We start from the raw sequence: 27,135 nt of genomic DNA on the forward strand, positions 1-27,135 counted from the left end.
CAACATTGTAATGCTATGGGGGCAGCCCAAGATAGCTTGGTTCCACATAATAGAGAAAAACAAAGTTACTTAGCACCTGATCTTCAACAAGAAAAGCCTACATCACTATCTATGGATTTCAAATAGAAAATGAAAATCAAAGAGCAAGGCATGGGAGAATACTCTTTGGAGCCGTTATGTTTAGCAAACTTACCAGTATCACCTAAATCTCATGGGCTACCTTCAGCATCAACACATCAAGAGACACAGCCCATCACCAAGTTTGATGACAAGTTTATTCAACTGGGCTCACTATCTCATGAATCCAAAGAAAAGGACATCCTTAGTTGGCTATACAATGATGAGCAAGAAGGCAGAGTGGCTACTATAGAGGTAGCTATACCAACACACTTGTATGGAAAAGGCTACTTAATCATGCAGGAAATGGGATACAATGGCAAAGGAACTATCGGCAAGCATCAGGAAGGTGTCACAGAATCATTAGATCCTCCTTCACAATTCAGTAAAGACAAAATAGGACTAGGATACAAGCACACTCTACCACCCAGTAAGACACCAAGCAAATACCAAAAACCTGAATGGAAGGTAAAGAAGAAATACAAGGAGGACTCTTGGCGGGATGCACTATTTGAATCCGCATAGACAATACGCAAGGAATGTGAGTACCAAGAATGAAAGCAATATCAAGAGAAGTCCATCAAAAAAAAGAAGGAACCATCTACTACAAAAATACATCATGTTCAAGAACCCATGTTCAAAAAAGAGAAATCACCTCCTAATAACATCATTCCTCCCTGAGGAGAGACAGTATACAAACAAATGCAAAGAGTGGAAGCAGGATCTGACACAGAATCAGAGAAAACTATCAGACTTGTATCAATCATCAAAGACTTGTTTTCTCCCTACAACATACCCGTCAACAACACTACCAAAACCTGGGATAATACCTCTAAGATGGATTCTATTGAATATGAATGGGGTAGTTGTTCTAATGTTATGAAAGATATTGCTGCAAATGATAGTCATACACCCATCTCTCAAGAAGAACATGACACATAACCTAGACTACTTGAATTTGGTCCACAAAATATCTATGACACCAAAGAGAACAAGCAACAAAATTACGAGCAAGTATACATAGAAGATGATACCATCGAAGACCTCGACAAAATATTTAACTTTTTTAATATCCCGGCCAACCATGATGATACCTCCATCTTGACACTTACAACAGCTAAACTGGATCCACCTAATGACTCCTTACCACTTATCTTTCCTGACCTCATAGATTGGGATGAACCTGAAACTCATGACATACCAATTTTCCCAAACAATGAATCCATTATCCATTACTTGTGTACTGTTAGCCTAGAAACAGACTCTACTAGTGAACAAAGTAATGACATCTGCAATCAGGGGAGTGCCAAGTCTCTCAGTTGCAAAAATGAACAAAATAAAGGATCTACTACTCAAAACTAGTCACTAGCAGCAATAGATAACAAAAAAGTAAAAATAAAGGACGCATCTGAGGGTGAAAACCTTTTTAAGGCACCTAAAGATGGGAGACTTGACACTCTTCCTAAGAATTACTATGAGCGATCACCCATATTGATTGAGCCCACTCAATCAATCAACATTTGTAGTACAAAAGCAGCCCAAAATATACACCTTGCAGAATCTCTAACAGAGGAAGAAAAATCAGAGTTTATCTAATTTTTCAAAGAAAACCAAATCAACTTTGCTTAGTCATATGCAGATATGCCTAAGATTGATCCACAATTAATCATGCATCATTTGTCCATTGCTCCAGGAGCTAAGCCAGTCAAGCAAAAACTGCGAAAGATGAATCCATATGTAGCACTCATGGTCAAAGCTGAGCTGAAGAAACTATTAGAAGTTGGATTTATTCGACCTATCGACTATGCAGAATGGATTTCTAACATCATACCAGTATCAAAACCAGATGGCAGTATCAGAATATGCACTGAATTTAGAGATGTCAACAAAGCCTGTCCAAATGATGACTTTCCTTTGCCCAGTATCAACATAATTGTAGACCTCACAACAAGCCATGCAATGCTATCATTAACGGATGGTTTTTTAGGCTATAATAAAATCAAGATAGCCCCAAAGGATCAAGATAGAACAACATTTACTTATCTTTGGGGAACATACTGTTGGAATGTCATGCCTTTCAGCTTAAAGAATGCAGGGGCAACTTATCAACGAGCAATGATGACAATCTTTCATGACATGATGAATACTTTCATGGAGGACTATGTAGATGATTTACTAGCTAAATCATTTACCCGAGTAGAACATCTAAGCATTTTAGAGAATATTTTTGACATATTGGAGAAATTCCAAGTCAGGCTCAACCTTAAGAAGTGTGTCTTTGGGGTTACATCAGGCAAGTTACTAGGGCACATAGTTTAAGCTAAGGGTATTGAAGTGGATCCAACAAAGGTAGAAGTCATAATGGAAATGCCACCACCTAAGAATATCAGCCAACTCAGATCTCTACAAGGACGACTCTAGTCAATCAGGTGATTCATCATTAACTAGTAGATAAAAGTCTACCATTCAATCATTTGCTACATAAAAATGTACCATTTAGATGGGAAGCCAAATGTGTAGAATCATTCTATAAAATCAAGCAATATCTAATGAACCCACCTATTTTAGTACCACCAATAGCAAGAAAACCACTCATTCTCTACATCTCAACAACATACATATTGTTGGGGGCATTATTAGCACAAGAAGATCAACAAGGCAAGGAACAAGCTATCTATTACATCAGCAAGACATTAAATGGATACAAACTCAACTATAGATTCATTGAGAAAGCTTGCCTAGCAGTGGTATTTGCTTCTCAAAAGTTTTGACACTACATGCACATGCATACAATCAAGCTCATAGCAAAAATTGATCCTCTCAAATATTTACTCAGCAAAGAAGCTCTTATAGGCCAATTGGCTAAATGGGTCATGATTCTTAGTGAATTTGATATCCACTACATAGAGAAATGAGCTATCAAGGGACAAGCAATTGGAGATTAACTAGCTGAAGCACCGTTACCTAGAAAACAACCAATGGAGATCGAATTTCTAGAAAGGGATGTTCTTGCTATTTACACCAAACAATGGATCCTATACTTTGATGGATCATATACTCAATATGGCTTAGGTGCTGGCATTTTGTTCATCACTCCAGAAGGACACACCATACTGAGATCATATAGGCTCATGTTTCCATGCACAAATAATGTTGCTGAATATGAGGCACTAGTCATAGGCATCAAAATGGCCATGGAATGGAGAATCACAAAATTAAAAGTCTACGGAGATTCACAACTAGTCATCAATCAAATCAACAATGACTATCAGACGAAGGATGACAAGCTGCTACCATACAAACAAATGGTGGATGATTTCAAACAATATTTTGTACACATCACCTTCAAGCAAATACCAATGTTAGACAACAGAGTAGCTAACGCAATGGCTACTATCACTTCACTACTGCAAATTCCAAAGCAACAAATTTGTTATGAGTTTCTGGTAGAGCAACTGGTCTCCCCAGCCTATGACCATTTTGAATCCCATGTTATCTATGCCTTGACTGGTTTTGACTCTCTGTTATATAGACTGATATATGACTATGTTAAAAACAATATCCTACCCATTGACCTATCCCGAAACCAAAAATGAAACTTTATCTAGCAAGCCGCCCATTATACTCTCACTACTGATACTTTGTACCATCAAGGTCTAGATGGTACTCTTCTTCATTTCCTTGATCGAAATAGATCTAACTCTACTTTACAAGAGCTTCACAAAGGTATCTATGGCACACATTCAAGTGGCCCTACTCTTGCTCAAAAATTTTGAGAATGGGATATTACTGGCTGATAATGGAAAAAGACTCATACCATTTTGCAAAAAAGTGTCCTAAGTGCAAAATACATGGCAATCTCATACATGCACCAGCACAAGAACTGCAACCATTCACAACATCTTGGCCCTTTTGCCAGTGGGGACTGGACTTAGTTGGAAAAATTCATCCTTCATCTTCAAATGGACACAAGTTCATTATAATTGCAATAGAATATTTTACCAAGTGGATTGAAGTAGTCCCCATGACCATAGTAACCGGGAAACAAATCGCCTCTTTTATCCTTAATTATCTGATCTGTAGATATGACATTCCAAGTTTCATCATCACAAATAATGGACAACCTTTCAAGAACCAAGATGTGCGAGAACTATGTAAAAATTTCAAAATCCAACATCATTTATCTACACTTATTATCCATAGGGAAATGGTCAAGTAGAAGCATCCAACAAAATAATATTGAAAATCCTCAAGAAAATAGTAAATGATGCAAGCAAAGATTGGCATGTACAACTCAATCTCGCACTTTGGCCATACAGAACTAGCATCTACACACCTATAAGAGCTACATCATTTTCATTGGTGTATGGATCCAAAGCCATTTTACCTCTGGAGGTAGAAATTCTATCTCTCAGAGTCTCTTTAAAAGGCCTAATTCCAGATGAAGAGTATCGAGTCAACCGACTACAAGAGCTAGAACTGCTAGATGAAAGACATCAACATGCCTACACTTACCTCAAAGAATATCAGAAATGCATGTGCAGAAGCTACAACCACAAGGTCATCCCCAGAATGTTTAAAATTGTTGATTTGGTACTCAAGGAAAATCCTAGAAATCAGCAAGATCAGGAAAAGAAAGGGAAATTTGAACCTAACTGGTTAGGTCCCTATGTCATCATACCAGCCTATGGATCAGGTTCTTATCAGCTAACAACTTCAGAAGGAGATGTGCTCAATGAACCAACTAACAACATCCATCTAAAGAAATACTACACTTAAGCAGTCTAATGCACAGATAGGTCTATCAAAAAACAAGAAAAAAAGAAAATAAAAGGTACAATAAAAGAAACTGGTGAAAACCTGACAATAGGTGCTATTGTAAGAGGACAACTCCTCTATATATCTTTACTACCAAGCCGTTATATCCACACTCAAGCACTATCGGCCATCACCCAACCTTTTTTTATCGTACTATCTAGGGCATACTTAGCGTAGTCACTATCCTGGTTTATCCACATATTCTTTCACTGCATCTCACCATGGCTTGGTAATCACTGTATATATATGCATTAAGAGGAAAACTTAGCTAGGGGCAGCATTGATCAGAACTTGTAGCCAATTCAGAACATCAAAACTTGTAACAAACTTAGAACATCATATCTAGCAAAAAAAACAAAACTCAAAAATCACAAAACCTAACATTGATCACTTAAAGGATTCACAAAACATGATGGATGTTTTTCTGAAGTATCAAATGTTTGCATCTTTCATAAAGTTTTGATTATTTTGCCCTTGAACTTTTTGAGTTATTGGATCCTCTACATTTTCTCAACAATGCTTCAAGCTAGAGAAAGTTGTGAGGATTCCAATATTTTTTTAGTTTTCTGTTTGTGAGGCTATCATTTGTACTGTGCAGATACTTGTCTCAAGATGTGATTCAAAGCATATCACTAAAGACATGATTCCACTTTGTGCATACAAATGGTTTAATCTTGTATGTTTATATGCAATCTACTCTCAGGTCATCCTGGTTCAATTATACCTTGATGCTTGTGCTATCTTGCAAAATAAAAAATCATGTAAATTTTTCTCAGGTCATTATGGTTGAATTATACCATTATTCTTGTATAAATTTTCAAGATATCCCAACAAACCAATGCTCAATGATGATACCTACAAAGAAAGCAAAAACATGTGACTATATAGGGATGACAAACGTAGAATAAGGATTCTCAAAATTAAGTTGCATATTACATTAATCTTGCATCGGTATCATTTCCTTTTACATATCATATCATACATCTCATTTTCAAGATACATCTCACAACATCTCATATCATACATCTCATTTTCAAGATACATCTCACAACATATCATATCATACATCTCATTTTCAAGATACATCTCACAGCATATCATATCATACATCTCATTTTCAAGATACATCTCACAGCATATCATATCATACATCTCATTTTCAAAATACACCTCACATCATATCATTATCATAAATCTCATTTTCGAGATACATTTCATAAACATCATGCATTAACACATCATATTCATCAACTCTCAAACACACATACATCTAAGCACTGCATCATCATCATAGAATAATCAAAATCATATAGAAAGCATCATCCATAACACATCACATAAGGATCAAGGAAAATGGTGTCATATATATCTTAAAAATGATCAATGTACAAAATATGTCAAGTTTGTGCCAATACAACAAAATGATCAAAATACAATGGAGACAACGTCTCTCAGGTATGACTATTGCTTGAAGGGGATGGTCTCACTGTAGATGTCCTAGCACCTAGATCTCTAGGTGGATCTTGTCTAGGAGGCCCTATCATGCCTCTACTCTTTGTCCTTGACCTAGTCTCTCAAGATCGACTTGATCTCAAAGCTGTAAAACTCTGCACTCGGCACTCCCGAGGCAACACATCCTCATAATGCCTCCTATAGTCCTTCACCTCCTTGGCTCTCAAAGCCAACTTTCTCAAAGTGTCTCTCATTAGGCCACTGGCTACTGCTCTCTCCAAAATCTCTGCTCAAGCCTCAGCTCAACCCAACCACTCCAAAATGGTATCCCGCTCTATGGTCAGCTATATAATCTATCACTGATTCATCAATAGTTGTGTCTGTAGGTGCTAAACTGATAATTGCAGCGACCTAATCTGTGCATCCTCCTAGTGCATTGGAATTTGCATCTAAATGGGTACCTGAGAAGTGGTACCCCTTTGTTAGGTCCTAACGACAACTGAGAGTGGGGGGTGAATCAGTTGTCTGATAAATTTAAACCAAAAGAAACTTAAACAACTTTAATACTTTATACCAGTAAACTAGTCTAATATGTCGGTAGATAGTTTTAACAGTTAATTGTAATATCGATAAGATTCTAATGCATGAAAGAAAAGGAACAAAGTCATCCACAACACATAACACCAAAACTTGCACGTGGAAACCCTGTAAGGGGAAAAACCACAGTGAAAAACCTTACCCACAATCAAATGATACTACTGCAGATAGTAAGTGTATAGAAATGGGGTCTACACATGCAGAAAGGCCAAGTGCCTAGAGTTCACTGTTCAATGGGATTCACACTGACTACAATTGGATGGTTAAATCCAATAAGAATGTACTTAAAATAGCATCTTCATATGCTGGATTCAGTACTGGTGTAGTTCTGATTGTCTTCACAAAAACCTAGCTTCACCTTCAAATAATGTTTGTGTGTATAGCTTTGCTTAATCTCACATATACCTTCTTACAATTCCTTTTCATATTCCACACCCGATCTTACAATTAAGATCTTACATTTATACCATAACCTAAGACCAATTTTAGTAGGTTGGCTCTACAAGATCTTACAATAAAAGCATTTTACAAACAAAACAATATTCGATGCAATAACTAATTGAACATGTCAGCTTAATGCATTTACAATAATAATAAATCATCTCCATAGCATGTCGTGCTGATCTAGAAAAGATAATACTATCGGTGTCTACCCAGGACCTATTTGCCAGTAATAGCAAATATGCAAATATAGTTATTCCAATAAACCAATCTTCAAGACAAGTTGTCCAAAAGACGTCTTTGACATAACCATGTGTTTTCCATTCCATTCCAAGTGCCGGTGAATATTATATCCTGCTAGTGTACTAGATATTAGTGACTATGTGCTTGTCGGTGAATGTTGCTGGTTCTCCAAAATGCCAGAGTTGATAGTGTTTAGTAGGTGTTGACATCAATGACAAACCCATACCAAAATACCAACAATCTCCCCCTTTGGCATTGATGGCAACACAAGATGGAAAAACCATCAAATTGCCAAAATAGAAATGCCAAATACCAGAAACCAATAATTTCAAAAAAAGAAACTATAACCAGAATTCAGATATGGATAGTCTCTCCTTAAAATAATAGTCTCTCCCCCTGAGAGTAACATGTGTCTTCCTTATGTTTTTCTTGTGTTTTTCCATAACAATCTCTCCCCCTTTGACATCAAATGCAAAAGAACATTTACAAAATACCAACTAATACAGTATACCAACTACTCCACTTGAGAAGTAGCTTCTTCATCAAAGACCAGAGTAAAAGATTTTCTCTTTTTAATTCTGTCAATTGATGACAATCATCAACTTCCTAAGTCTCTACCAGTGGGGGTATAACCCCAAGCTGATCTTTGAGATATTCAAAAGTTGCCTTAGGCAGAGGTTTAGTAAAAATATCTACAATCTACTCTTTTGTATTCACGTAAACCAGTTTTATCTCTTTTGCTTCAACTTTCTCCCTTAGAAAATTTAGTTTTATAGAAACATGTTTGGTTTTAGAGTGTAATACCGAGTTGTTAGATATATCAACTGCTGCAGTATTATCACAATATATAGTTATAGGTTCCTTGCATTTTATCTTTATGTCCTTCAACATTTGTTTGAGCCATAATACCTATGTACAGTTTGTTGCTGCTGTAATATATTCTGATTCAGCTATTGATAAAGATGTAGAACTTTGTTTCTTCCTTAACCAAGAAATTAATCTGCTTCCAAGGAAAAATGCTCCACCTATGGTGGTCTTTCTATCATCCACATCTCCTGCCCAATTTGCATCTGTGTATGCATATAATTCAAAGTTTTCATCTCTAGGATACCATAATCCAAGATTTGTAGTGCCTTGTAAGTACCGGAAAATCCTTTTTACTATTGATTCGTGATTTTCTCTAGGATTACTCTGAAATCTTGAAACAATACATACTGCATTCATGATATCAGGTCTTGTTTGTGTCAAATACAGTAAACCTCCTATCATAGATTTATACCTAGTTGGATTAATAGGTGTAGATTCATCTCTTAGTGATAATTTATCATTTGTAGTCATAAGTGTGCTTACCGGTTTAGAGTTTTCCATTTAAAATTTCTTTAGTAATTCCTTCAAGTATTTATTTCTCCAATCATAGATATTTCAATTTCTTGGTGCATCTGAATAGAAAAGTCTTCACATAATCCATTTTCTCCTCCAGAGATTATATCATCAACAAAAGCTTTTATAACCAAGATGTCATCATTAGTCACCTTATAATATAAATTGTTGTCTGCAATACCTTTAGAAAAACCAATCTTCAAAAGATACTTATCTAACCTTGCATACCAAGATCTTGGAGCTTGCTTCAATCCATACAAGGCTTTCCTTAACCTGCAAACCATATCTTTGTCATCTATCAAAGAAAATCCACCAGGTTGTTCAATGTAGACTTCTTCTTCAAGACCTCCATTCAGAAATGCACATTTAATATCCATTTGATAAACTTTGTAGTTCTTATGTGCTGCAAAAGCCAAAAATAATCTGACTACCTCTATTCTAGCTACCGGTGCAAAGGTTTCATTGTAATCAATTCCTTCTTTCTGAGAATATCCCTTACACACTAGTCTTTCTTTATTTCTTATAACCTCGCCATATTCATTTAGTTTGTTTATGAATACCCATTTTGTTCCAATCACATTTTTATCTTTAGGCCGAGGAACTAATGTCCAAGTGTTATTTTTCTCAATTTGTTCTAATTCTTCTTCCATAGCTTTAATCCAATGTTTATCTTCACATGCCTTATTAACAGATGATGGTTCAATTTGAGAAATAAGGCATACCTCTTCATTTTCCAATCTTCCTCTTGTCATAACTCCTTTATCCTTGTTTCCAATTATCTGATCTTCAGAGTGATTCAGTCTTACATACCGGGGTGTCTTTGTTTGTTATTGTTCCTCAGTCATAGTGGAATTTTCAAATGATACCAGTGTAACTGGATCTTCATTATGTACCGGTGGATTTTGTACAGATTCATTTGTTAGTATTTTTGTTACCGGTTTAGAGTCTGTATACCTTGAAGTTTCTCTAAATTGTTCATGAATCTTTACATTTGTACTCTCAACAATCTTCTACAATCTTTTGTTAAAGCATATATATGCCTTTCTCTTAGATGAATAACCAAGAAATATTACTTCATCACTTCTAGAATCAAATTTTCCAATATACTCATCTCTTCTAATATAGCATTTACTTCCAAATATTCTAAAATACTTAAGTGTAGAAGTAATGCCAAACCATAGTTCATGAGGTCTCTTACCAGTTTCACCTTTGATGTGAACTTTGTTGAATATATAAATTGTTGTGCTTACTGCTTCTCTCCAATATACATGTGATAGATTTTCTTTTGATAACATACTTCTGGCTACATCCAAGATAGTTCTATTTTTCCTTTCTACAACTCCATTTTGCTGTGGTGTCTAGGGCGCTGATAGTTGTTTTCTGATTCCATTCACTTCAGAGAATGTATTAAAGTCCTTAGATGTAAATTCACCTCCTTGATCTGATCTTAGACACTTAATTTTCTTGCCGGTTTCATTTCCTAGCATTGCTTTGAATAGTTTGAACTTCCCAAGTGCTTCTAATTTTTCTCTGAGAAAAGTAACCCAAGACATTCTAGAATACTCATCAATGATTAGCATAAAATATCTATCTCCTTGTAAACTTTTAGTTCTAGCTAGACCACATAAATCAACATGAATTAAGTGAAGAGCATTATTAGATTTTTCTGGAATACTTTTGAAAGTAGCTCTAACTTGTTTTCCAAATTGACATTCCTTACATACCGGATTGTGAGGTTTAACAATCTTAGGTAGATCTCTAACTGCCTTAGTAGTACTGATCTTCATCATGCAATCAAAATTTACATGACAGAGTCTCTTATGCCATAACCAACTTTCATCAATATGAGCAATCAAGCATGTCTTTTCATTGTTATTCAGATGAAAGATGTTACCTCTAGTTTGATTACCGGTTGTAATTTCCAAACCAGTTCTGTTCATAATTTTGCATTTACCATTTTTGAACTGTAACTGAAATCCTTTTTCAACTAATTGACCAACTCTCAAAAGATTGTGCTTTAAACCTTCAACATAGTAAACATTGTCAGTATTATGCTTACCATCAAGAGATATTGAACCCTTACCTTTGATCAAACAAGCTTTATCATCTCCAAATCTTACTAGACCTCCATTATACTCCTAAAAAGTTAGGAACTTACTCTTATCACCAGTCATATGATGTGAGCATCCTGAATTAATGATCCATTCATCCTTTATTTTAATTTTAGCTACCAAGGCTTGCTCTACCGGTTGAACAGTAGGTGCTAGTTGATCTTCTATTATAGCCACAAAAACCCATCCATTATCTATAGGATCCTCATCAGAATCATCAGTCACTCCTTCATCACCAACATAACAAGATTTTTCCTTATTCTTCTTGAATCTATATCTCTGATATTCAGGGTTAGGCTTGTATGTCCTTTTAGCTTCTTTTCTTAACCTAGCATGTCTATCAAGGCATCTTGAGGCCATATGACCAATCTTATTATAGTTGAAACATTTAAAGGGTGCTTTACCTTCATACTTACTTCCAATTGGACCTTTAGGCATTTTTCTTGCAAATAGTGCTTCAAGTTCTTCAAGTTCTTCATTTTCTTTCCTTCTTTCTTCAAGTTCTCTTGCATAAAAAGCTTTCCAATCAAACTTGTCAAATGATTATGCAGATGATGTTGATGCTTTAAAAGCTAAGTTAGTTTTTATAGTAGCAACAGGACCAAATTCCTCAATTTCAAATGCTGAAAGTTTTCCAATCAATATATCCCTAGTTACTGATGTGTTAGGCATTGTTCTTTGTTCATTTATAGCAGTAAGTTTCATCTTATATGCCAGTGGCAATCCTCTTAAAAATTTTGAAATAATTTCATCTTCACTCAAGGTTCCTCCACAACATTTAATACCCAAAACAATTTCATTTACTCTTTCCATAAAAGCAAAAATTCTTTCATCTTCTTCCATTTTCAGATTTTCATACCTGACCCAGAAGCTTTCAAGTTTTGCAATTTTGGCTATGGAATCTCCTTCATTTAGTGTTTCCAAATGATCCGAAATAGCTTTAGGAGTAGACCTATCTGATAGTCCCATGATTTACTAATCTGATAATGCACTCAAAAGTGCTTCTCTTGCCTTGTAATCATTTTCTTCATCCTTAGCCAGATTTGGTGGATTAGGCTGACATGTAGTAGGAGTAGTATATCCATTTTTTTTTAACCTCCCAAATATCTTTTCCAATGCAGTTCAGATGTGTTTCCATCCTGATCTTCCATATCCCATAGTTGGTTCCATCAAGTTTAGGACTGTCCTTCCTGAAATAGTTGCTAGACATTGGATCTCCTCAAGCTGTTAAACTTCTGCAAAAAGAGGACTAGGCTTTGATACCAATTGTTAGGTCCCGGGGACAACTGAGAGGGGGGGTGAATTAGTTGCCTGATAAATTTAAACCAAAAGAAACTTAAACAACGTTAATACTTTATACTAGTAAACCAGTCTAATATGCCGGTAGATAGTTTTAATAGTTAATTATAATACTAGTAAGATTCTAATGCATGAAACAAAAGGAAACAATTCATCCACAACACATAACACCAAACCTTGTACATGGAAACCCTATAAGGGGAAAAACCATGGTGGAAAACCTTACCCACAATCAGGTGATACTACTCCAAATAGTAAGTGTATACAAATGGGGTCTGCACATGTAGAAAGGCCAAGCACCTAGAGCTCACTACTCAATGGGAGTGACACTGACTACAATTGGATAGTTAAATCCAATAAGAATGTACTGCTTAAAATAGCTTCTTCATATGCTGGATTTAGTACCGATGTAGTTCTGATTATCATCACAAAAACCTAGCTTCACCTTCAAATGATGTCTGCATGTATAGCTCTGCTTAATCTTGTATATACCTTCTTAGAATTCCTTTTCACATTCCACACCTGATCTTACATTTATACCATAACATAAGACCAATTTTAGTAGGTTGGCTCTACAAGATAATACAATAAAAAAATTTTACAAACGAAACAATATTCGATGCAATAACTGATTGAACATGTTGGCTTAATGCATTTACAATAATAATAAATCATCTCCATAGCATGTCGTGCTGATCTTGAAAAGATAATCCTGTCGGTGTCTACCATAGACCTATTTGCTGGTAATAGCAAATATGCAAATACAGTTATTCCAATAAACCAATCTTCAAGACAAGGTGTCCAAAAGATGTCTTTGACATAACCATGTGTTTTCCATGCCATTCCAACTACCGGTGAATATCATATCCTGCCGGTGTACTAGATATCAGTGACTGTCTGCTTGTCGGTGAATGTTGTTGGTTCTCCAAAATGCTAGAGTTGATAGTGTTTAGTAGGTGTTGACATCAATGACAAAACCATACCAAAATACCAACACGCTTATCCCTCTCCCTATCCTCGGTGCTAATGGAGGTAACACATCTGACCTCCTCCTCTGGGCTGACTTTCTAAACTCACCAGTCCCTCCCACTACTACTATCACCTCTCCTACTCTCTCCTCACCCCCAACTCCAATAGCCAAACCTCCTCTCCCTCTATCCACCATAGCTCACCACACTACTCTCTCCACCTGAATCCCTCTATCACCACCATCTCCACCCCTATCTCCTCTCTTCCCCTGATCTCCTCTCACTCTATCCCCTTGCCGACCTCAGCCACATCCTCTACCATCACCACCATCAACCCCTCCACCATCCCCACCTCCCTCATTTAGCTCCTTTCCATCCTTTCTCCATCTCCCTAGCCTCTTGGGCTGCTCATCTTCATCATCATTAAAAGTGAGAATCATCTCCCCTGGATCTGATATCCTGGCAACAACATGTGCCACAAATAATGTGGTGAACTCCTTTGTCATCCCTGCATCCACTACCTTGTAGGCATAGTCCCATATCTAGCTAGCTAAGTGAAAGAACTCCTCAACTGCCACCGTGCTATCAATAGTGGGTCCCCACTCTGGTATATCCTATCTCTGTCGAGCATACAAGCATGTTTCCTATGGAACTCCCTGCTGACGACCATACTATCACAACACCCAGCTATGCAAGAATCTCTCAATTACAAAGGGTGTTTGCCCTATCAAAAATTGGGACATATAGACATAGGGCATTTCCATCCCATCTTCCGCCCATACCTCACACTCCATATATGGTCTACAGATAATTGTATCAATATCATCTAACACTCTCCTCCAGTGCTGTAGTTTTCCTAGCTTACTCTGGACAATTATCCCTTAATATCTCCATGCATACGTACACCTAGCAGACCTATCTCTATTCGTAAGTGGCTTGGCTATAGGAATATGCTCCCACACACATACCTGTAATAGTGTAACTCTAGCTGATAGACTACTATAACCCAAGTACACCACCTGATGCAGATCCCTGTATATGTGGGCTAGCATAGCTGACCCCATGCGAATCGATGACCTTGTATCACCATGTCCTCCAGGACCAACCCCCATCCTACTGCCAGTCCCTTTGACCTATGGTCAGGACATAAGAAACCACCTATGAATCCTACTAGTAGTAATGATAGAGGATAGTAATCCAAATCTATGAACTCCTATCAAGGGATCTCATATCCACAAATTGTATCATCATAAAGAATCCAGGGAAGTGCCTCTATCCCGCCCTCCTCTATCTGCTCATAAGGTAACAATGCACCTACCATGGGAATCTGTAGAATTAGGTAGCAATCCTCAGGTGTCACTGTGATCTCACCTATCCCCAAATGAAAGGTGTTGGTGTCGCTATGCCACCTCTCAGCCAACACTGTCAACAAACCCTGGTTAATGATAAACTAGGGCATCTCTAACAAAGAGGATATGCCACACCTCTCAATAATATCCCTGTCAGCCCATGTCAATCATGGTATCAATGACCATGGTCTTAGAAATCTCTCTCGTGACTGAACAACTCCAATACGCTCCTATCACAAACAAAACAAGTCCAATATTAGTTTCCTCATCAAATCAATTCTCATCAAATCAAATTCATACCAACTTGAAACATTGAAAATCTAATCAAGTTCCACATCATATCAAATCCATTTCCATATCAAATCATATCAACTTGTAACACAACTCAAGTTCCACAATTACATCAACTTGTAAAACAACTCAAGTTTCACATTCATATTAGCTTGTAAAACAACTCAAGTTCCACAACCATATCAGCTTGTAAAACAACTCAAGCTCCACATATATATCAACTTGAAACAATGCATATCAAATCAATTTCATATCAAAGCATCCATATCAAAAACCACATCATATCAACATCAGATCAATATCAACTTGAAATATTGCATATCAAATCAAGTCATATTAGAGCTCATATTGGACAACTTATCAAAACAATGACAACAGACACACAAACTGACAATTCGTACCCATCCCAACAAAACGGGCAAAAACTTACCTATCTTTCTTCATCCAAAATCCTACTTTACCCAAATTTTTCCCTCATGTGCTAAAAAATCTTATCTATGTGCTAAACTATTGGTTATGCGCTACCCTGTTCTCTCAATGCGCTACAACATTCACCCTATGCGCTAGCCAGCACCTATGTGCTACCCTATCCTATTTATGCATCACCTAAACTACCCTAAGTGCTAAAAACCCCTATGCGCTATCTTATCCTGGCCCTGTGCTGCAAACCTAACCCTATGTGCTAGGGTATACCTACACGCTATCTTACACTACCCCTGCGAACCCCAACGAACCCTATGTGCTAGGTCTCTCCTACGTGCTACCCTTTTTCTCCTATGCGCTACCCTATGCCCCCCAAGCGCTAACCTATCTTTATGCGCTAATCTAAAATACCGCTGCACTATCCTACTCTACTCGGATGCTACTATATTTTATTAAACCCTACACGCTACCTAACTTATCATATGCGCTACGGTTTAACCTTGATGCGCTAAACCATTAAATTTGCATGGAAAAATTGCAAAACATGATCAAAAATAACAAAACAAAAATCCAAAAGGGGTCAAAAAGGATGACTTACCGGTGGTCCATACATGGTGGGCCTCCGATACCTCCGAATGCGCTAGAATCGATGAGAGGCATAAGGAATCGACATTTTGTCTTTTTCTCCAAGTGTCACTTTCTGCAAAGTCAACAAGCACAAATGAGTCAAAATAAATCACTTTTTACCTTTTTATAGGGTAAATGAAAATTAGGGTTGCGTGGGCAAGCACGTAAATTGTTCGTAGTCTCATTTCTAACCCTCACAAACATCATTATTGGGAGATGAATCAATTTATTGCATTCATCATCGACAAAAATTTACAATGCAACCAAAATTATCAAATCAAATCAAATTTTCAAAATTTTGATTCATCTCCCGAGGGGGCATTGTCAACATCATTTATCAAAATTGTTGCAGGACATGAGCATCTTGACATGACATCACACTGATCATAGCCAAATCATGACGACACATCATTTTCTTTGAATCAACTTGTGCACACACGTCACTTCAAACAGGGGCAAAATGTAGATGTATAAAAATGACTATATTCCTAAATGAATATTTAATTTTCATTTTATTCTCATTCCTCTATCTTAGTTAAATCTAATTTAATTAAATCCCCCACATTCATCTATTTAATTAAATAAATTCTTCAATTTATATATTTAAACTCACTAAAGCCCTTTGCATCATTTAATTGAATAAATCATTTTATTCAATTAAAACCCTTCTCTCTACTTTTTAATTAAATTCACATTTAATTAAATAGTTCTACCCCAATTAAATAAATCTAATTTATTCAATCCCCAATTTGTAACCAAATTGAAATAAAGCAATTTATTTTAATTAATCCTATTATCCCTCATCCACTTGCATTTTCCTACATCTCCTACTTGCATCCTAACCTTATTCCTAATTTCCTCTAGAATCCATCTAATCCTAATCAATTAGCCTAAACCCATCCATTATCCCTTTTCCCTAAATTTGAGGAGGTCACTTCTCAAATTTGGAGTAAAGTCTTCAAAATGCATTAAAGCCTTTATGCTTTCAACAAGCTAACTTGTTGAATACCCCCAAATTTGGAAGGACTTACAAATTTTGTCCCCAAAGTCTTCAAACTATTAATGGTTAACTAACCCTTAGTGGCATTGTTAGAGACTTTTTGACTAACTTAACCCTCATCTAACCCAGGGGTCTCATCAAGCCTTCATTTCTTTGACCATGGTTATCCCTTTAACCTTTGCACAAGAGTTTACCCTTTGGATAAAAGCTTTATCCATTGGATAACCCTAACCTAATCTTAACCCTTACCTTCTAAGGTAACCATGAGGTCTTCTCAAGCATTTAATGCTTCTTACATATCCTCTTAAGCAGTATTATGTTGACAATTGTCACCATTTCGTTGGTGAAAATTGTAAACATGGATTGAAAACTTTCAATCCTAACCCTTGATTAACTCCTTCAATCTTGACCTTCCATTGCCCTATCTTCACTATAAATAGAGCTCTCATTCCTCCATTTCAAAAAGGATCCAAGCTTTTAGAATCTCATTTATACTCAAATTTATCAATACATATAGCTTCTCTTTGTAATAGGAATTAATCTAATAAACATTTTAGAGTATTTCCTTTATCATTAGCTTAAATTATTAACTAGTATATCATGTTAGGATAGTATTGCTACTAACCTTGTCATCTTATAACCTAGTTTACTTCATTTGTGGAATCTAGCATAGATAGGATGCATTTCATGTTAAAATTAATCTAAAGCATCCCTCGCTCTTGCATTCGTCATCCCTTAGTCACTTTGCTCAGTGATCTGAGAGCAAAGGCATTGGCTTGAGGGACCTTGTGAGATAGAGAACCATGGAACCTACCTTGGGAAGTTGAGTCATTCTTCATGACTCCATAAATTGCACCAAGAAGTCCTATGGGTGTGTGGACAATCCCCTTTGAACATAATTTTCACATTTTAAGTTTCATCAACCTACTTTTCCCGCATACAGTTAGAATAGCACTACACTTGCTTGATTGGATCCATTTCATGCTCCTATCTACCTTTACTCAAAGTGCAGATTCATCATCCAGTTCGAAAACCACACACTCAACCGATCTGTGCCCACTCTTTGCCAACTCATTGAACTAAACAACTTCATTGACCTTAAATACAAATCAATTAGGTTGGTAACATAGCAAAAACCTAATTCTCATAGATATTACAAACAAATCAGTTCAAGTATGACCATTGGATTACATAGCAATCTCTACACATCAATCAAGAAAACCTTGATCGCTCCTTGATCACCGCTTCATTGAACTTAGTAACTCATCATGCGCTTTGCATTAGATGTAATACATTTTCTTATTTCCTAGACAAAAACTGTTACAATAACTCACCAAAATGTTTTCAAATTGTCTTCATACAATAATCATCACCGCTCATCATCAGATCATAAACCAATATAACCAATTTACCAAACTTAATCGGTTAGGGTTTATCAAAAACAACAAGTAGGGTTTATCAGTTACATCAATAGATAGGGTTTACATCAGTTACCGGTTCGCTCCACAAATTCTTCCTACTAGTTTTAGTAACAATATTAACAAAAATATCAACAATATCATTACCGGTTAATTGACATCAATGACAACATAACATAACCTTAATGCAATCTTAATGCAAATGCCATCAATGTCCCCCTTTGGCATTGATGGCAATACAAATATCAATACCATTGATTTTAGCATGATTGTGAATAGGAATCCTAGTTTACATTACCAAGTATTCACCATGCTCTTTATGTCTTTAGCTTATCATTGGCTCTCCTTGCCATAATCACATAATTCTTCTCCCCCTTTGACAACAATTCTAAATTGAAAGTAAAACATGTAGTGTCAAATTTCATTGTGCATTATCAACAATCTGCAACTTGATACTCCCCCTATGGAATAAATCCACTTCTACACCAATCCTTCTATAAAATTATGCAAGTAGCTCTGGGACTGATGTAATCTACATCATACTTAACAGACTTCATGAAGAGGGACAACCCCTAACTAACTTCTAAGATTCTCAAAAGTAGTTTTAGGTAGAGGTTTAGTAAAAATATCTGCAAGCTTCTCCTTGGTAGAAACATGCTCTCAGATCACATCTTTACTCTATATTTTTTCCCTCAAGAAATTATACTTCAATTCAATATGCTTGGTTCATGCATACAAAATAGGGTTCTTGGAAATATTCATGGAACTTGTATTATCACATAAAATATTTACAGGTTCTAAAATCTTCATCTTAAAACCTTCAAAAATGTGCCACATCCATATAGTCTGTGTACAATTCATGTAAGCTACAACATACTCAAATTCAATAGTAGATTGTGAAGTACAACTCTGCTTCTTACTACTCCATGAAACAATTCTTCCTCCAAGAAAAAATGCTCCACCAGTTGTGCTTTTCCAGTCATCAATATTTCCTGCCCAATCTGTATCTTTGTACACCTTCAAGACAAAATTTCATCCATATGGATACCATAACCATAATCAATATTACCTTTCAAGTATCTAAAAATTCTTTTGGTTGCTATTAGATGTGTTTCCTTAGGATTCTTCTAGAATCTAGAAACTATGCCAACTAAATGAGCTATGTCCGGTCTGCTATGAACAACATAGTGCAATTTTCCAATCATTGACTTGTATTCCTTCTCATCAACATATTTGGACTCATCTTCCTTAGATAACTTACAACCTGTAACCATAGGTGTCCGAAACTAGTTTACAGTCAGTCAAGCCAAATATCTTCAAAACTTCTTTCACATACTTAGACTATGTGATGAAGATACCATTCTTCATTTGTTGTATTTGCAAGCCTAAAAATTTAATTTCTCCCACTAAAGACATTTTAAACTCATTTTTCATTTCATCTGCAAAACTGTTGCTCATGCCATCATTACCTCCAAATATGATATCATTAACAAATACTTTATTGACTAGTATTTTATCTCCTTCAGATTTGAGATATATGTTGCTATCATCACTGGTTATTAGAAAGCCTATCTTCATCAGATGTGTATGAAGCCTTTCATACCATGCTCTTGGTGCCTACTTTAATCCATATAAACCCTTTTGGAATCTACATACCATGTCTTTCTTATCAGTCAGAGCATAACCATCTGGCCGCTCAATATATGCTTCTTCTATTATCCCATTCAAAAATATTTACTTAACATCCATTTGGTATACCTTAAATTTCTTGTGTGCTACAAATGTAAGTAAAATTCTGACACCTTCCAATCTTGCCACTGGTACAAAAGTCTCACCATAGTCTTCTCCTTCCTCTTGTGCATAACCTTTGCAAACCAACCTAGATTTGTTGCAAACTACAAGACCATATTCATTCAACTTGTTCCTGAATACCCACTTAGTACCTATTATATTTTTATTTACTAGTCAGGGTACTAGGGTCCATGTGTTGTTCTTCTCAATTTGATCAAGTTCCTCCTCCATAGCTTTAACCCAATGATCATCACCAAATGCTTCCTTAGCAGTTATTGATTAAATAGTGGAGATCATGCAATAATTCTCTTTGATTCTTCTTTTGGTTAGTACTCGAGCATCCTTATCCCCAATAATCTATTCAGGATTGTGATTCAGTCTCATATATAACTCTATCATTATCTTCAAGTTCAGCTTCTTCATTATCCTCATCTTCTTCCAAATTTATTTGTTTCGGTTGAATTGGTACACTAATATTTTCTTTGCTAGTTTTAGATTTCAGAGTCTCTGGTTCCAAAATCAAAATGCAAGGATCTTCATCCTTTTTCTCTAAACTCATTTCCTCTGAGACTTTAGGATTTTCATCCACTTGAATATCATCACTCTCAATAATTATCTGTGTTTGGTTGTTAAAACACTTGTAGGCCTTACTCTTGGTGGAATAGCCAAGAACTATACATTCATCACTTTTAGCCTCAAATTTGCTAATATAATCAGCTCTCTTAATAAAACATTTTCTTCCAAATATTCTGAAATAGCTAACATCAGGTGATCTACCATAACAATATTCATAAGGAGTCTTTTCCTTACCTCACTTTACCAAAATCCGATTCATAGTGCAGATATTTGTGCTAACATCTTCTCTCCAGAAATTTTTCACTACACCTCCTTCTATCAACATCATCCTAGCAGCTTCAACAACTAGCCAGTTGTTTCTCTCTATAATACCATTCTATTATAGTGTCCTTGGTGCAAAAAGTTGTCATTTGATACCATTTTATTCACAATACCTAGTGAATTCCTCAGAAGTAAATTCATTACGTTGATCTATCCTCAAACACTTTATCTTCTTACTGCTCTCCTTCTCAGCTAAGACACCGAATGCCTTAAACTTACCAAAAGCTTTAGTTTTATCCTTCAAGAATGTGACCCACATCATCCTTGAGAAATCATTAGTGAAGGTCATAAAATATCTATCACCTTGAATACTTTTTGTTCTTATTGGTCCACAAAGATCTGTATGAACCAAATCTAACAAATGTTCCCACGAAAAAGATTTGCTCTTGAAAGTTGAGGATGTCATCTTTCTCAACTGACATTCTTTGCATAGAGCATTAATAGGTTTGTCCAACTGAGGCAAACCTCTCACTTTCTTGGACTTACTCACTTTAACAATGTTATCAAAGTTTATATGAAAAAATATCCTATGCCAAATCCAACTATCATATATCTTTGCAATTAAATTGTTGATGACTTTAGGATTAAGGTGAAACAAGTTAACTTTAGTTTGCTTCCCGGTTGCAATCAGTTCACCCTTGTTGTCATAGATTTTGCACATACCATTTTTAAACTCCAATGGGTATCCTCTATCATTGAGTTGTGCCACACTCAAAAGATTGTGCTTTAGACCTTCGACCCAATAGACATCATCTGCACTTCTCTTTCCATTAAGAGAAATAGTTCCCTTACCTTTCATCATGTAGGGTGAGTCATTACCAAATCTTATAACTCTGCCATCAAATTCCTTCAGAGAAAGAAATTTGCTTCGATCACCGGTCATGTGATGTGAACAACCACTATCAATGATCCAATCAACATAGTTATCCACCCTGGATACTAATGCCTTCTGATTTGACATATCTTCTTTAATGGCTACAAACACAATTTCTTCATTAGAATCACCATCAGATTCTTCATCAGTGATACCACCATCAACAACAATAAGACAATCCCTTTTGCCTTTACCCTTATACTTGTTGAATTTCTCTCATTTGTGCTCATTATCAGCATTAGGACAGTTAGTAGAAATGTGTCCAATCTTGTTGCATGCAAAACATTTCAAAGGTAATTTACCTGTATATTTACTAGTACCTCTAAGAAACGGCTTGGCGAACAATGCTTCAAGCTCAACTAAACTGTCTTCATCATCAGCTTCTCTATTGGATACAGATTCATAACTGTGACTGGCATCTCTACTTTTTCTCACAGGTGGGCTAGAAACAAAAGCTCTAAATGCAGACTTAGATTTTTGTACGCTACCATCATAACCATTTAATTCAAAAGCAATAAGATTTCCAATGATGGTATCAATAGTTACCTTAGTTTTGTCAATGGACTTCGACTCTTGAATAGTTGCAACTCAGATAGCGTAGACTGGTAGCAAGGTTCTCGGTACCTTACTAATCACTGTGGAATCTTCCACTTTACCTCCTACACTCTTAATTTTATCGACTATCTCCTTTATCCTTTGACCATAGTGTTGGATATTCTCACCTTCAGCCATCTACATGTCATCAAAATTTCCTCTTAGACTCTCTTCTTTAGCAATCTTCACATGTTCATCACCGCTCTAAATCTCTTCAAGTTTTTTCCATACCTCATATGCAGTCTCTAGACCATGAACATCTACATAGTCTGCATAAGACAAATAATTGATAATGGCCTCTAATGCTTGATTATTTTCTTGTTTCTCTTTCTTCTGATCATCAGTCAACATCCCAGTAGGTGCAACATATTTAGTATCGACATGCTCCAAATACTAGCTTCCCAGACTCTTGATATAAATTTTCATTCTATCACTCCATATCCTGTAGTTCCCTCTTTTTAAATTTCAAACCTTCCTTCTTCATCATGATCTACAAGATCTTTACCTCAATTTATTAGGCTTAGACCTTAGAGTACCTAAAATGCTCTAATACCAATTAATGATATGATGAAAGAATAAGTATCTAGTCAACTCCAGAGGTGGGGGGGTGAATCAGTAGATGGAAAAACTAATACAAACTTCACCAATCTCAAAAATCAATCTCTTAAAGTAAACTTAGAACTAATCAATGTAATACCACTGTCAAGATAAAAACTCATAAGATAAACCAGTTGACTATTACAACAAATTCTTCATTTCTCAATGCTTCCGGTTATCATGAATTATCAAAGTAATTAAGTATTTAAGAAAATCAACCATGAAAACATAACCAACAAAACATTCACCACTTGACATAGATATTTTTGACATGGAAACCAAAATAGGTAAAAATCATGGTGAGATGAGACTCACAAGATAACTATCTGAACTCTTTTGAAGTTTACCTTGTTAGGAGCCTAGCCTATTAACACTTTACAAAAGTCTTATTAAGAACTGATCATGATAGGAATCACTCGGTTAAGGTATTGACTACAATGCCTTGTTAGAAGAAATACCCTGTAAGGAGTAACCTCAATAGAGGATTTGAAAATCCAATCTAATGGATCACCTTGTTACTGGATTTTAATAGTACCAAGCTTGTTAGAGCTTATCTGGTTAAGGGATTTCAATTTTTCTATAATTGTTAGAAAACAATAGGAGTTTTTTGATCTATCTGAATAGCACTACACTTCCTTGATCAGATTCATTTCATGCTCCTATCTATCTTTACTCAAATTGCAAATACATCATCTAGTTTGGTAACCACACACTCAACTGATCTATGCCCACTCTTTGCCAACTCATTAAACTAAACAACTCCATTGACCTTCATTACAAATCAATTAGGTTGGTAAAACAACAAAAAGTTAATTTTCATAGAGATTACAAACAAATAAGTTCAAGTATGACCGTTGGATTACATAGCAATCTCTGAACATCAATCAAGAAAACCTTGATCGCTTCTTGATCACCACTTCATCGAACTTAGTAACTCATCACGTGCTTTGCATTAGATGCAATACATTTTCTCATTCCCTAGACAAAAACCATTACAACAAATCGCCAGAATCTTTTCAAATTGTCTTCATACAATAATCATACATGTCATAATCATTACCGCTCATCATCAGATCATAAACCAATATAACCAATTCAGAAAAATTAATTGGTTAGGGTTTATCAAAAACAATAGGTAGGGTTTACTGGTTACATTAATAGATAGGGTTTACACTGGTTACCGGTGTACTCCACAAATTCTTCCTACCAGTTTTAATAACAATATTAACAACAATATCATTACTGATTAATTGATATCAATGACAACATAACATATCATTAATGCAATCTTCATGTTTTTTAGATGGGTATGTCAAATTTGGAGTCATAATTTGCAAATCTCTAATGTTGTTCAAAAGTTGTTATTTCTATTGTCATCAAGATAAGTTATATCGATAGAGTGTCATTGCTGTAAAAACGTCATCAGTATTATCATCAGGATATTTATCTCGATAAATGGTCTCTATTGTAGAAAAGTTGTCAAAGTGGTCATCGGGATAGTTATCTCGATAAAGTGTCATTGGGATTGGTTTCTCTATCGAGAATGGAAAATCTGGTTCAACCAACTTTGGTGGGTTATCTCGATAGGCATCCAATACCTGGTCGGTATAGATATGCCTACATAGGGTTCATCAGGGTAAGTTTACTTTATCTAAATTGCACAAAAAGGTTACCCCACTGATATTAGTTATTCCAATGGATGAAAAAGTCTTTAGTTCAAGATTGCTATGTCGATGATGGTGTCCAATAGGGTTTCATCAGTTCAGGATTTTTATCCCAATGTCTATGTTTAAATTTGATTTTTTAAATATGGAAATTGAATAGTCACGGAAACCAAGGGACTGTTGTGACTGCAGGAATGCACAAATTTGGTATAAATTGTATAGCAATAGTTGGAAAAAGAGGGGATTCTATAATGTACAACTAATTTTCAAATTTTGAAATCATTGGCACCAAAATTAGAAGTTTATTTTCTGCAACTCCCTCTGTCTCTGCAATTTATTCTCTTTTCTATTTTGAATATTGTTGTATGGATTCAAATTGTTTCTGTGAGGACGTGAGGGTATAGAGTTGTGGGTTATCTTCCATTTGTTGATTGTTAAAATTTTGAATATGGTGCACGAGCACAAGGAGTCCAGTCCATATATCAATTAGGTATTTGAGTCTTATGAGTTAGAGATCATCTCATTTTGATTCAATAAGGTCTATTGAGACCATTTGTAATGTAATTTCATTTTTTTAGATGGGTATGTCCAATTTGGAGTCATAATTTACAAATTTGTAATGTTGTTCAGAAGTTGTTATTTTTGTTGTCACCAAGATAATTTATACCGATAGAGTGTCATTGATGTAAAAAGGTCGTCAATATTATTATCAGGATATTTGTCCTGATAAAGGGTCTCTGTTGTAGAGAATTTGTCAAAGTGGTCATCGAGATAGTTATCCTGATAAAGAGTCATTGGGATAGGTTTCTCTATCAAGATTGGAAAATCTAGTTCAACCGACTTTGGTGGGCTATCCTGATAGCATCCAATACCTTCTTGGTATAGCTATACCAACATAAGTGTCATCAAGGTAAGTTTACTTTATCAAAATTGCACAAAAAGGTTACCCCGCCAATATTAGTTATTTTGATGGGTGAAAAAGTCTTCAGTTCAGGATTGCTATTCTGATGACGGTGTCCAATAGGGTTTTGTCAGTTGAGGATTGTTATTCTAATGTCTATGTTTAAATTTGATTTTTCAAATGTGGAAGTCAAATAGTTAGGGAACCCAAGGGTTTTTTATGACCATGGGAATGCATAAATTTGGTATAATTGTAGAGCAACGGTTCGAAAAAGAGGGGATTCTATAACATACAACTAATTTTCAGAATTTTAACCATCGACAAATGGAAGATTGCCCACAACTCTATACCCTAACGTTCTCACATAAATAGTTTAAATCCATACAACAACATTCAAAAATAAAAAATAGAACAAATTGAAGAGACAAAGCGAGTTGCAGAAAATAAGCTTTCAACTTTGGTGCCAATGATTTCAAAGTTTGAAAATCAATTTTACATTGCAAAATCCCCTCTTTTTCCAACCATTTCTATATAATTTATACCAAATTTATGCATTCTCGTAGTCACAATAGACCCTTGGGTTACCTGACTGTCTGACTTCCACATTTAAAATACCAAATTTAAACACAAACATCAGGATAGCAATCCTAAATCGACAAAACCCTGTTGGACATCGTCGGGGCCATAACAATCCCAAACTTAAGACTTTTTCACCCATCAGAATAACTAATATCGGTGAGGTAACCTTTTTGTGCAATTTTGATAAAGTAAACTTACCTCTATGACCCCTATGTTGGTATAGCTATACTGACAAGGTATTGGATGCCTATCGGAATATCCCACCAAAGTCGGTTGAACTGGATTTTCCAATCCTAATAGAGAAACCTATCCCGATGACAATATATCAGGATAAATATCTCGATGACCACTTTGAAAACTTTTCTACAACAGAGACCCTTTATCGAGATAACTATCCCGATTACAATAATGATGATATTTTTACAGGAATGACACTCTATCGCTATAACATCACCGATGGCAAAAAAAATAACAACTTTTGAACAACATTACATATTTGCAAATTATGACTCCAAATTTGACATACCCATCTAAAAGGATGAAATTAAATTACAAATGGTCTCAATAGACCTTATTGAATAAAAATGACATGACCCCTAACTCCTAAGACTCAAGCACCTAATTGATATATGGACTGGACTCCAAGTGCTCCTGCACCAATATCTCAAGAAAATTCCTTCATCATTTCTTGCATGAAACTTTCC

The sequence above is a fragment of the Cryptomeria japonica genome, chromosome 11, assembly GCF_030272615.1.
Source record: "Cryptomeria japonica chromosome 11, Sugi_1.0, whole genome shotgun sequence".
Taxonomy (NCBI): domain Eukaryota; kingdom Viridiplantae; phylum Streptophyta; class Pinopsida; order Cupressales; family Cupressaceae; genus Cryptomeria; species Cryptomeria japonica.